The following is a 12,716-nucleotide window of genomic DNA, read 5'->3' on the forward strand; positions in this document are numbered from 1 at the left end:
AATATTAAGATAAATTTTGCTGAAAAACCTTGGAAAAAGAATTAGGCCACAATCACAGTCGAAAAAGAAAAGCAATTCATTATTAGGTGAAAATCTTCGCAGGGGTCTTTTCAGTGAAACATGGTTGAAAAAGTTATCTTAGAGAAATAAAACGTTCGCTCTATGTATACATATTAAAACTTGCCATCGTAAAATAAAGCTCTGAAATTTGATTCATCTCGTCAAAAAATAACATTGAATGGCAAAAAAAGTTGAAAAATCCAAAAACAAATCCTTTAACGCAAGAAATTTGTGCCAATAAAGATTATTTTGGTAGTAAAATCCAATTTTGCATAAATAAGTTTCTGTGAAATAAATATGGCTGATACGTTATTTCCAACAACAAAACAGCGTATTAAAGTTACAAAAAATAGGTATATCAAATGAAACAAATAGATATCAAATAAAACGAAATGTTTTTCTCCAAAATCTAAATAGATATAACTAAAGTCTGTCCAGATATAATTGGCAGTGGAAACAAGAATGCCTGTAACTTTTGATAGTCAAATATAATTATGGAATTTCAAGTTGGAGATTTGATATTTCACAGAAAAGTGCTACCAAGGGGTATTTCGGGTCCCATATCTTTCGAAGGACTTTTCTGTTTGCCTTGAAATTTAACAAACTTCTTAAACTAAGGTTGAACTAGCATTGGTGTAAAAATGAAAGTTATAGCATAAGTAGAAAAAAAGTTCAATTTTTTCAATCGCAAATTCAAATTTCCATAATTATATTTGACTATCAAGAGTTACAGGCATTCTTGTTTCCACTGCCAATTATATTTGGACATACTTTTTTATACATGCTTCATGGTCAAATATTTCATTTCTTCTTCACAGGAAAGATTTGTTAAGCGAACTAGCTAGCTACAAAGGAGACAGCTGAAAAAAATGAAGCATTGCTGTGCGCATAAACAAAATAACCAAAATAACAAAAGTTGAAAAAGTCAAAGCTTGTAGGGAAAATAAACAAAAGAAATGGCTATAGATGTAAAATGATTACGAGTTCAGGTAAACGAGTTAGTAGAATCTGATTGTCAATGTAATTTTCAAGTCACCATCAAGGTCAACTTCCATTACCAGTTCTAACTTGTCAAAGGACGGATTTCTGTTGGTGATACATTGAGGGTGAAGGTGGTAATGCACATTCTGGAAGGTTGATTTCCAGGTACCTTTTTCCTTTTGATAAAAATGATCCCTTTCCTTGTGACGAATGCAATAGATCTGATCAACCATATCGGCGTCAAAATCTGGACCGTCTTTGAGGCTATTCCCGCAACCTGCGCATTTCCGTATATTTGCCTTTATTTGGATAAGTTGAAAAGGAGTCGAAGTTTTTTCTACAAAAGACGGTTTATTTGGTTTTCTGATTTTCATCTTCATGCCAGGGCCACTTCTCTCGACGACAGTATGAGCTGGAACAGGTGGCGTTGCGTTTAGTTCATCATCTTCATCTTCTTCGTTGTTGTTTTGAATAAGTTCGCCGAGGGATGTTTTTTTGCTTACTGTAGATAGTGCTTTGTCACTTTTTCACTTTCTTGATTTACCTGAAAGGAAAATGGAAACAGCAGATCGAAATTTGAATGAGAGAAAGAAAAATTCAGAGCAAATAAATTTTGAGATTGCCCGTTAAAAAACCTGTAGGAAATTTTGTTGGGATCTTAAAATTTGTTATGATCCATCAACTTACCAAATATCAAAAACTACATTAAGGGAACTAATTTTAGAGGGAACTAAATTTTGCAGTTTTTGAGTCAAAGCACGAAATTTAGAACCTGTAAAATTTTTCAAATGTGAAATACAATGGTTAAACTATTTACAGAACGGCTGTAATTTATTCAAAAATAAAAAAATCTGCAAAAAATCTCACTCACTGCATAAAATAGTTCCCTTTTGGTATCTGCTTGTCCCTTATAAACAAGGTACGCTATTAAACTACCTCCAAATTTAGCAGCTACCATAGTGTGTGCACATATTAATCTAGAATCATATCCGGGACATCCGCCATCGCACGAGTACTTGCCGTTTGCTAGTTTTTTGACAGTTCGGTATTTCGGTACCACATACCGACTCGGCAGTCCGAGAAATGCGTTATGGATTTGATTCTGTTGATCAGAGACACACTCGTACATGTCTTCCAAGAAGGTAGCGGAGTCTTTAGGCTCAAAATTGTTCCATCTAAAAAAGGAAAGATCATGTTAAATGATTAATTGCGTGAACATGGCGCCTAATAGGTGGCGGCGCTTATTTTGAAATATTTCAAGTTCGCAAGTTTTTGCCTGATCTTAGAATTCGATGGGCTGGTTGGGTGATATCCTTAGAAAATGAAAATAATCAGAGAATGCTGGATTTGTTCGTTCCTCTGATTCAAGCCGGAACCACTTATCTTTCAGTGCTTCACAGAGTTTTTCAAATTCTTCTATGGTCCGACAGTAAACCAATCCATTCTCCTCAAATATATCAGCTTTGATTTCTCGTAGTAATGAATGCCAAGGTTGTCACCTACAAATGCAAAATTATGTCACTATGAATATTCTATTTCAAGACATATCAATGTTTTTTATAACCATGTTTTTTTTGGGAAACAGCTCAGTTTTTTCCCAATTAGCAGACAAAAGTGAATAGCCTTAGAAACACAGTTTTTTGTTCACTCACAATAGAGCTTTGTAGTGCAATAGTGCTGTTAGTTTACATGAAAACGAGGCTGAATTTGGTAAAAGCAAATTAAAAAACTTTTTTTCCCCAGCCACCAGCACCCATTTCCTGCGTATTCTACCCCACTACAATTAAACACAAAAGACTATTGAGATAAACAATAGGGTTTATTTACAAAATAACACCATTAGCTTTTGAAAAACAGAACAAGATGACAAGAAATTGTTTTGATATACAAGTACCTTTGTTTGTAATGTTCTTTTTGCCGTGAACTACACAAATGTACCCAGGTGTGTTGAGGTAGGCAGCTGACATAGAATTTCTGAGAGCTTTCTCACAATCCGAGGTATATCCCTGAAGATGATGCTCAAAACCAGGTGACGAAGAGTTGATCTTTTGAAACAAGGTATCATAAGTTGTTTTGTCCTTCATCATACAAAGCATGAGTGGACCTATCATGATGGAGCAGTTTTGAGTACCTTTAGTGAAAAGGAATGTGTTTTTGTAGTCTGTCAACAACAGAAAGAATGGTCCCAGCTCAAACGTATAAATCAGTAAAAAATAAGGATTTAAATCCTTCTTTGTCATTACAACAAAAGTTCACGAGATGATCAATTTGGTTGTCGGTGAAGGCCACAATCTTTGGAACCCCATCATCATTGGTGTAGGACCTGATGAAGCGCTCTTTCCCATTTTCCTCATAACTCAACATGGTTTGGGTAATGCAATAGATTGGGTCGTTATTGTTTCTTGCTTGTTGTCCTTTCAAATACATTGCCTGATTAGTTCCTCTAGGTAAGGCACCAATTGAAGAAGCTTTTTGAACATTTCCAAGCGATTCAGTAACGTTGTGGACTGGTCGTTGTATTGACTTTTGTTTCTTCATTTCATCAACAAGCATTGCGTACTGAAGTTGCGGGTCAAGCTGGAGTTTTTACAAGCTCTTATTTGATTTGGTTGGTAGTTAAGATGTAATAAAAGAATCTTATTACTTTTTCTAAAGAACGTGTCATCTCTATCACTTTAAATGACTAATAATGAAGTATCTTGTAAAAACTCCAGCTCATCCCGAAGTTGCGCCTGAATGACGGCTGGCTTTTTGAGTTGCCATGGGGCTGAACAACAATTTCATGTGGTGGACCATCAAAATAGTATTTTATAAATACTAATGGGAGCTGCCCATCCTTTGTTGCAAGCGAGACAATCAGCTTTCGTAACAATGGATCGGAAATGTTCTTGTAGTTTCTTCGAGCTACCTGAATGCTATCTTCTGCACTTGATTTTGTAATGGTTATTCGACTACATTCCAAACTGTTTGTTAAGTGTCTTTTTCTCAGCATTATTCTGTTTCCAATTGCCAAGGTTGTCACAGAGCACATCATCAGGATGTGCAAGCTCAGACAAGTCAATGATAAAAAAGCAGCCAATAGCACACCGTGGTGAATCTAAAAATAGACATCACTTTCTTTATTTGCCCGAGTTTCAATCCCATCGTTCATTGCGTTAATTTCTTGTGCACATTAATTACACTTATAACAAAGAAAATGTAACAACTCTCACGATTTTGAAATCAAAGTGAAAGGGATTATGGGATTGAATGTCGGACAAATTTGAAAAGTAATAATTATGACGTTTGCATAACGGAGCGCTATTGTTATCTTTTGCGGTGGAACAGTTGAAATAAGCTCTGGATTTCTAATGGACAAATTTAACATTTTCGGAACAAGATGTGTGTTGTCTGTGGGTTCAAAGAGGAATTTCCCCAATGCGATCAAACCTTCCACTCCATTATACCAGGATCTGAAAAAAAATTTGAAATCCAGTCCCTTGTAAGTTCTAATTAGCTCATGCATAGTTTGCAGAGGGGTATGAACCCCCCTAGGTTTATTTTACCCCATCGCCCCTTCTTTTCTGGAGAAAATCAAACTCGTTTTATGCGCTAGTGATCAAAGAGTACGAAATTTATACAGTTAGAATCAAGTATTTTACAATATGAAATTATGACTAGCATTTTTAATATAATGATACACTTTGTGTTTTGATGGTACATATTTTTACTTTAATACAGACTATTGTGACCATTTGTATATGATAAAATTGACAAAACTTTCTGCTTTCTGATGCCCCTTTCTTATTTGAAAGTTAACATGTATTAAATTAAATAGTAAATTAAACATATAAAAATCACATTTCAGTTGGTTATCTACAGGTCACTGTGATGTTAAGCACTTTTGAAACAGTTTGAAAGCACTTTCAAAAGTGGCAAGGTTAGGCAGATGAACACTCATACAACCAAACTTTTACCTTGCCAAAGATGTTATTGTTTTTGAATCTTTAACTTGTGCTTCTCCTTGGTTTCCTTCCTCCGAAAATCTTAAAATAAAGAAATTGAAAAAAAAAACATAGATCTAAATTAGTCTAGGGCTACTAATACTAAACAGAGGATAGGAGTGAGGTATGAGCTCACATATAATGCATATAATTGATATGGAACAAGCTCAAAAATATCACAAATCAACTAAAAAACTTACATTGAACGTTCACCAACATCTGATGTGACGTCAACACTAGACCTAAAATAAAACATATTTTTACACTAATACATTATGGTATATGTTATTCATATTCATTACATGGTAGGGCTAAGGATGATATTCTTTGTAATATACAGATCTGGCATGTACCTAATGTATTAATGAATGAATGTTCTCTCACCCCACAATCAAGATTGTTATTTTTTTCAAGGCTGAGTAAACAAATAGAAGAACACAATATTTAATCCAGTAATGCTAGAGAAATTAAAAAACCAACTCACTCTGATTCGAGAATGATGGGTTTGCGTAATCTTTCAATTAACTTTCTACAATCCAAAGACCTGCAATAAAAAAAAACACATCAAAAATATAACAAAGACATAAAGAAGCAAATCATAATACAAAATCTTATGTTTCTTGGTTTATTTTAATAATTCTACTTACTTATTACGGTTACTGATCGAATTAGGGAGATCGATAGAATCCTCCTCATCAGACCTAACATCCAAAGCAATTTACCAATAAAGTAGATTTGAAGCAATAAGTTTGATTAACAGGATAACATTTAGCAAAATTTTTCAAAACCATTTTGTGAAAACTATAAGTCCATAAAATGAAAACTTTGTGATTGCTAAGGTTTTCAATGAGGGGTCAGAGTGGGGGTACTTAGACAAAATTAGGTGTTGGGTATGTGCAAAAGAAAAAATCTTTGAAAATCATAGAAAATATTTCAAAGTCTCTGGTGAGAGGCCCATCCCGACATACCATACATATTACTTAAATATGATATGCAATTTTAACCCATTTCTATAGCCATTAATTAGAAGAGCATGTTTTTACTCATAGAAGACCAAATTGGCCTGATTTACAATAAATCAATACCCCTTTATTTAAACCATTTTTCAAGCCTATGTGATTTGCAGAACACACAGTAAAGTTTAGAGTCAGCTAGTCTTACCAAATACGAATGTGTTGACTTAAAGGAGATCTAACGGCAAAATTTTTGCTCCTTTTTTTTTTGGAAATTATGGAAACTTTATATTGTGGGGATTAAAATGAGCTATATTATGTTGAAAAATTTTAACTCAATAGGAAATTATATCCCTTTAAAGATTTAAGCGTGTGGCGTCATTGCTTAACAATTTTCTCTCTTTTTCTCTAAACGTTTAGTGAGTTTTATAAAGAAAAATTTCTTGATCAAATCATTTAGCACATTCATTTAGACTTCTAAATTCAGAGCAAAATGTTGTCGAGTGAATCTTACAGGGAAGAAAATGATTTCTCAGACATTTTTAACCATTCTACTGACGAAGATACGGAGTTATACGGAGTCTTCTTTCTATAATTTTTGTCTACAAACAGTTTCTCTATCGAAATGAAAGTTCAGCGCTGGAGTCACGAAACCCTCTTACTTTCAAATAAAGAGATATTTTAAACAATAATAATTCAATCAATATGAAAGATTTTGCACTCGTTCTTTTTGCAATGTTTTTTATTTAATTAGGCTTGTAGTCTGTCAAAAAATAAGGATAAAGAAATTTTTGCCGTTAGATCTCCTTTAATTTTTGATAACCATCTCTGCTTTTCCTGAAGTGAAGATTTAATTGAATTCATTTGGTATGTAATTTGGAATATATACAAAAAAAGTATTATTGAAATCTCCAAAACAGCACCCTTTTGAGTCACGACCCCCCACTTTTCAGTAAGGTTCAGGTCCCATTTGAAATGTAAATGTTCAGGTCCCTGCAAAAAGTACTTTCAAGGTGATCAAATCGCCATCAAATCAAAATTAAAACATTGCTTCGCTAGCAACAATAGAATGTCAACAAAGCAAAACATTCGAATCGCTTCGCAACAATGGAATGTCTTCGTTTTGTGGTGTGTGTACCACCCCCTCTCGCACGTAGATAAAAATAAAACGGTAGAATATTTAAAAACAGAACATTAAAACCAAACAAAGAAATATTTCTTAATTATTGTAATTACTCCCCAGAACTTTAGTGCAGCCCTTCAGGTCCCCCCTTTTTTTAGCCCCCCCCCCTGAGTTTAAAAAATGAGACAGCTCCAACATTTAGGCCGATTTTGATTTACACCCCCCACCCCAATAAGCGGGGGGCGGAGCCATGCTGGGGTATTTAATCTAAAAACAACTATTCAACAATGCCCCAGAGATATGCAAAGCAAAAAATCTGCTAGAGATCATAAGGATCATAAAGAATGAAATTGGTATTGTTCTTGTAAAAAATATCAAATTTCACCCATTTTTTATAATATCAGGTTTGGAAACCAAAATTTCACGTCTAAACGAAAATATTCTTCAAGGATAACCCTTCATGAGCAAAAAAAAACATCTATTTCATCAAAAAATTGAGTAATTTGCCTAAGAACATTAAAATATGATTCTTATATAGTTCAAACATATGCGTCTTTTGAGCCATATGGAATATATACTGTTGAACGTGCTAACCGCACTGGCTCAACTTCAGCATCTTTTCAATTACTCATAGGCCCAATGGTAAATATAATAATAAAAATAAAAAAATTAACAAATAAGATTTTTGATAAAAGTTATGGTTTTTGGTGAAAAGCTCGTGAACACGCCCCTAAACATCAAAATTTTGAAGATATGAAAATAGCACCCTCATATATTCACCCAAGGAACAAGTGTGTAACATTTCAGCCAAATCTGACCATTTTTGAAGTCTCCAAGGTGGTCTAAAGCTTTTAGCCTTGTTTTGAGACTGAAACTCGCAAAGCTCCACTAAAAAGCAAAATTTTGAAAAAATTAAAAAAGGCACCCAAATATTCACCCAAGGAACAAGTGTGCAAAATTTCAGCCAAATCTGACCATTTTTGAAGTCTCCAAGGTGCTCCAAAGCTTTTAGCCTCGTTTTGAGACTAAAACTCGTGACCACGCCCCTAAATATCAAAATTTTGAAAAAATGAATAATTAGCCTCCATATATTCACCCAAGAATTTGCTGCAAGATTTTTTGTCAACATAAAAAAGACTTTAATTCTAAGGGCAAAGCATTAATTTTTGCACAAAGTGAAAAATGTGTCACAGAAGTAATAATTTTTTAGCTTTTTTTGTAAAATCAGTCCGAAAAGCAACCAAGTAGGACACTTTATGACAAATTGTACCAAAAACTTTTACTACCAAGGTAATAAAATACCTCTTCCAAGAGTCTGGGAGGTGTGTCGTAAACCTAGACGACCCTCCCCCTGAAAATCCATATTTCCTTGGTTTTATTCCTAGATAAGTCTCCCCATGCCAATAAACCCAAAGTTATGTAATACTCCAAATCAAAATTGATGATGTAGCTTTATTAAGAAATAATTGCTGTCATCATTTTCACGTATAAGATTACTATAGTCACCATTCCCCTATATCTTTATGTAGCCTTTTGTATTAGAGTCAAATTATAGAACAATAATCGTTATTATCATCATTATTCATTGAATGGTATAAATACGCTTTATATCGTTTATTAACTTACTTACTTACTCACTTACTTTTGGGTATTACTTTTGCATCTTAAACATGTAAGTGTTTATCTATATTTTATTAGGGATCACCCTTAGGGTGGTCCCGATCCTTCTGGAAGTATACTTAAATTCAGAATATTATTCATATTTAGCACTCAAAATTTCTCAATTTCCTGTTTGAACGTTTGAACTTTTATTTCTAACTAGTTCTGTGCAATTCATAGTGTTCGATTGAATCTCCCTTTTCTGCGTCCCTTAGTTACTCTGTTTGGAAATCCTAGTTGATCAAGAAATCCTTCAATTTGTTTAAGGAAAGTAACTTCAACTGGGTCGACTCGGACTGACAAGTTATATTATTTACATAACTTGGAGTAGTATGTCCTTAAGACAGTGCTCATCTCCTACAGTTCGTTCGTAATTCCGATCATCTAAGACATAAGAAAGCGGTGTGGACCTTCAACAGGTGGTATGTAAAAATTCGTAAAAATCCTTTTACTAAAGTCTGTCTCAAAATAATTTACAGCTGAGACAAAAATGGTTGTAACTTTTGATAGAATTCTAATCAAGTTACGATTTTGTGCTCATTGAAAAGATATTTGTGAGTGAAACATTATCAAGCATAAAAAATTGGAAAAAAAGAGAAATAAAAATGAAAAATGAAAAAGAAAAAAATCAACTCCTTGTAGAAATGTGGTATGATTACCATTGTCACAGGAATGATTCTTCAATCTTAGATTATCATCACTGTGAAATTTTTTTTCATAAATATTCATTCAGTCAAAAGATATCAAACAAAAATTATTGCTGGGTGACTCTATGAAGTAGTAAAAAACGACAAAAAAACAGCCTTTTGTCAATCTACCAATGACTAACTTTGTTTTTTATCTTTTGATTGAATAAATATTTTTGAAAATTTTTTTCACAGTGATGATGGTCAAAGATTGAAGAATCACTCCTGTGAAAATGGTAATTATACCACATTTCTACAAGAAGTTAATCTTTTTCTTCTTCATTTTTCATTTTCATTTTTCTTTATTTTTCTTCTTTTTTTGCTTGATAATATTCCACTCACAAATATCTTTTCAACGAGCACAAAATCGCAACTTCATTCAAATTATATCAAAAGTTACAGCCATTTTTTGTCTCAACTGCAAATTATTTTGAGACAGACTTTACTCATATATCTGAGATTTTACTACCGACCCCCCCCCCCCCCCTGAACTAATATAACCAAAAATACTTTGTGTTATTTTCACAAAGTGTTTAGTGGATTTCAAAGGATTTTGTCAGTCAAGGCTTCTGAATATAAAAATAATACAAAAGGAAATACATGACTCAATAGTCCGTAAATCTAGGAAATTATTGTGCTTCAGAATTCTCAAATATTTACCATTAATCTTTGGTTTTTCAGCTTTGCTTTCTTCATCACTGTCAATTATCTGTACAACGTTTTGTACCCCTGAAAATATAGTATTAATCATTAATTGCTTATAAATCACACTGGTGGTCCTTAAATGTAAAAGATAAGTGATCGATAACCACTATGACTTATGAATCATATTTAAGTTAAATTCAGTTGGTATTTGTATTTTAATAATAATACTTAGCATTACTTAGTTCGTTTTCCTTATTCTTTAATTCGATATTTACTCCTGTTTCTTCAATACTTCCATTTGCAAATAAAATTTATTATATATAGCCATATTATACCTTGTAGACATTGTAAAGCAACCATCACTTTCTTCTTAGGTATGTAATATATCTATCTATAAGTCTAGAAAAAAAATAACATTTACCATAAGCCCCTTCATTACATATCAGAGACAATCTCCTCTCTTCTTTAGAGTATTCTCGGATAGATTTTTTCTGCTCGTTGTCTTTCTTTGTTTTCTTGAATTTAGAACTAGGTCACCATTGATAATCAAGCTTTTCGTTAGCTTCGATGTCATCCTTTTCTTGCATCGATTTAATCAATTTAGTGTCGGTAATCTAAGATTGTTTTTGTTTGGATTTCAATTTCTTTTAGTTTCAGATGCATTTGACGAAGTCAAGGCTTGGTAAGATGGTCTAAAGTTTCCAAAAGTTGTTCTTTCTCATTTTCGTTATGTGGTTGTTGTTTCTCAAATGATGTCTCATAAAGAGGAATAACTTAATCTGTTGAGGTGTTACTTTCGATTTGTTTATCGTGTTGGTGGTCTGTCGAATGATCTACGGTTGGAATGGATGGAAGGGATTTCTTTCTTGACAAGATTGAATTGACTTTGAAAACGTGCTTGCAAATTGCCGCTTGACTCAGGCAATTGCATGTAAACAGGTGGCGACATAGGTTAAATGTCATTATTTCTTTCTTTTCCTTGCAGTCACAAACAACTTTCTCTCTTTTGATGGTGTACATGATATTAGATTCTGTTTGTGACTGTACTTCCAAACGTTTTCAGTTTCCTCTGTCACATGAGAATCAGGTATGTTTGTACCGCGTGTACATTGACTAATTTCCTTTTCGGAGACAGGCTTGTAAACAGTATTGGGAAAGTGGGACCAGTGCTAATCCTTTTCGATGCAAAGAAGAAAGTTCACCAAATCATCCACATGCTTGTATCGTTTTCTATTCATGTAGAATGTTTTGAGCGTGTTGTGGAAAGATTCCACCAGCATGTTTGTATCAACGTTACCATGCTTTATGTCTCTATGACACATTGCCCATTTTCCCGGTCGTTTCGCATAATACTTAACAAAGTATTCGTCGATAAATTTTGGACACCTTTTTGAAAATATGGTGATGAAGTTTTCCAGTTTTGTTGCAAAAGTTTCTTTTGATCTTTCCTCGATTAAATCTTCCAATGAAAGGAGTACCATCTCTTGAAGCTCAGTGTCTCCTACCGTTGGAAGCTTTTTCTTCCAAGCCCGTTTGACATGCCACTTACATAGAAAATTATACAGCGATTCATTCCATTCGCAGAACATAAAAAGGAAGAACATCTGTTGATCTCCGCCCGCGCGTGCAAAACACATCGTGCTGAATCGCGCTGTAGAATCCTCTCATCCCATCTCTCTACAACCTTACAAAGGGTGTTATTTTTGGGCGGGAGGAGCTTTGCGGGTCAAAACGTGCGGGACCGAAATATAGGATGAGGATGTCTGCCGTGAGTGAAATTCTATTCTAATGTGCAAAAAACACAAATGTGCACATTTAAGTGTGCAAGTGAAAAGGATGTGAAACTTCAGTTTTCCACACTTCCTAAATGTGTGCACACTAAAAATTACTGAGGCTATTGCAGTGTTATTCGAATGTTTTCAACATTCGAATGTTGCTAGGGAGAAACAAACAAAATCAAAATATTTTTTTTGAGGGAGAGGACCTTAGGACAGACTGATAGAGCATGTTACTTATGGAAGAGAAAAACTTCACTTATTATATTATATGCAAAGAATTAAAGATGAAGGCAGCCAGATCAAAGACAGAGCTATGGAGTGATATTATTTAGAATTACAGATTTTGTCTCGTGTATATATGTATATGGTTGTGCTTTGTGCCTGGATCATGAAAGTTCGTGAAAAGTGGATTGGTTAGAAGCTTAGATGTTACAGAAAAGATGTTTAGTTTTCTCACAAACTTATTCTGTAAGTCTGATTTTCGTTAATTTAAAAAAAGATGCAATATCCTGATTTTAAAGGTTTCTTTGTCAAATATATACAATGTTAACTTTTTTAAATTAGAGAAATCTTTTTTTCTTATTAAACTTATATATCACAAGTAATTGTCAAAAGGTATGTGTTTGGCCTGATATTTGTGGATTTAGTGATAAGACAAAAAGGTCAAAAAGTTGGTAAATGAAGAAAATAACTTTGATTTTGATTCTTTTTTTGATTTGGATTTCTATGAAAAATTGCAATTGTAACAGACGGGTGTTCACCAATTATGGCAAGCTCTTTGTAATCTTTCAAAGAATGATTCAAAACTAAAATAGAAATACAAAAGAAAAATTTTAAGGTATAGTAAG

This window comes from Clytia hemisphaerica, unplaced genomic scaffold (genome assembly GCF_902728285.1).
Source record: "Clytia hemisphaerica strain Z4C2 unplaced genomic scaffold, Clytia hemisphaerica genome assembly, whole genome shotgun sequence".
Classification (NCBI taxonomy): Eukaryota; Metazoa; Cnidaria; class Hydrozoa; order Leptothecata; family Clytiidae; genus Clytia; species Clytia hemisphaerica.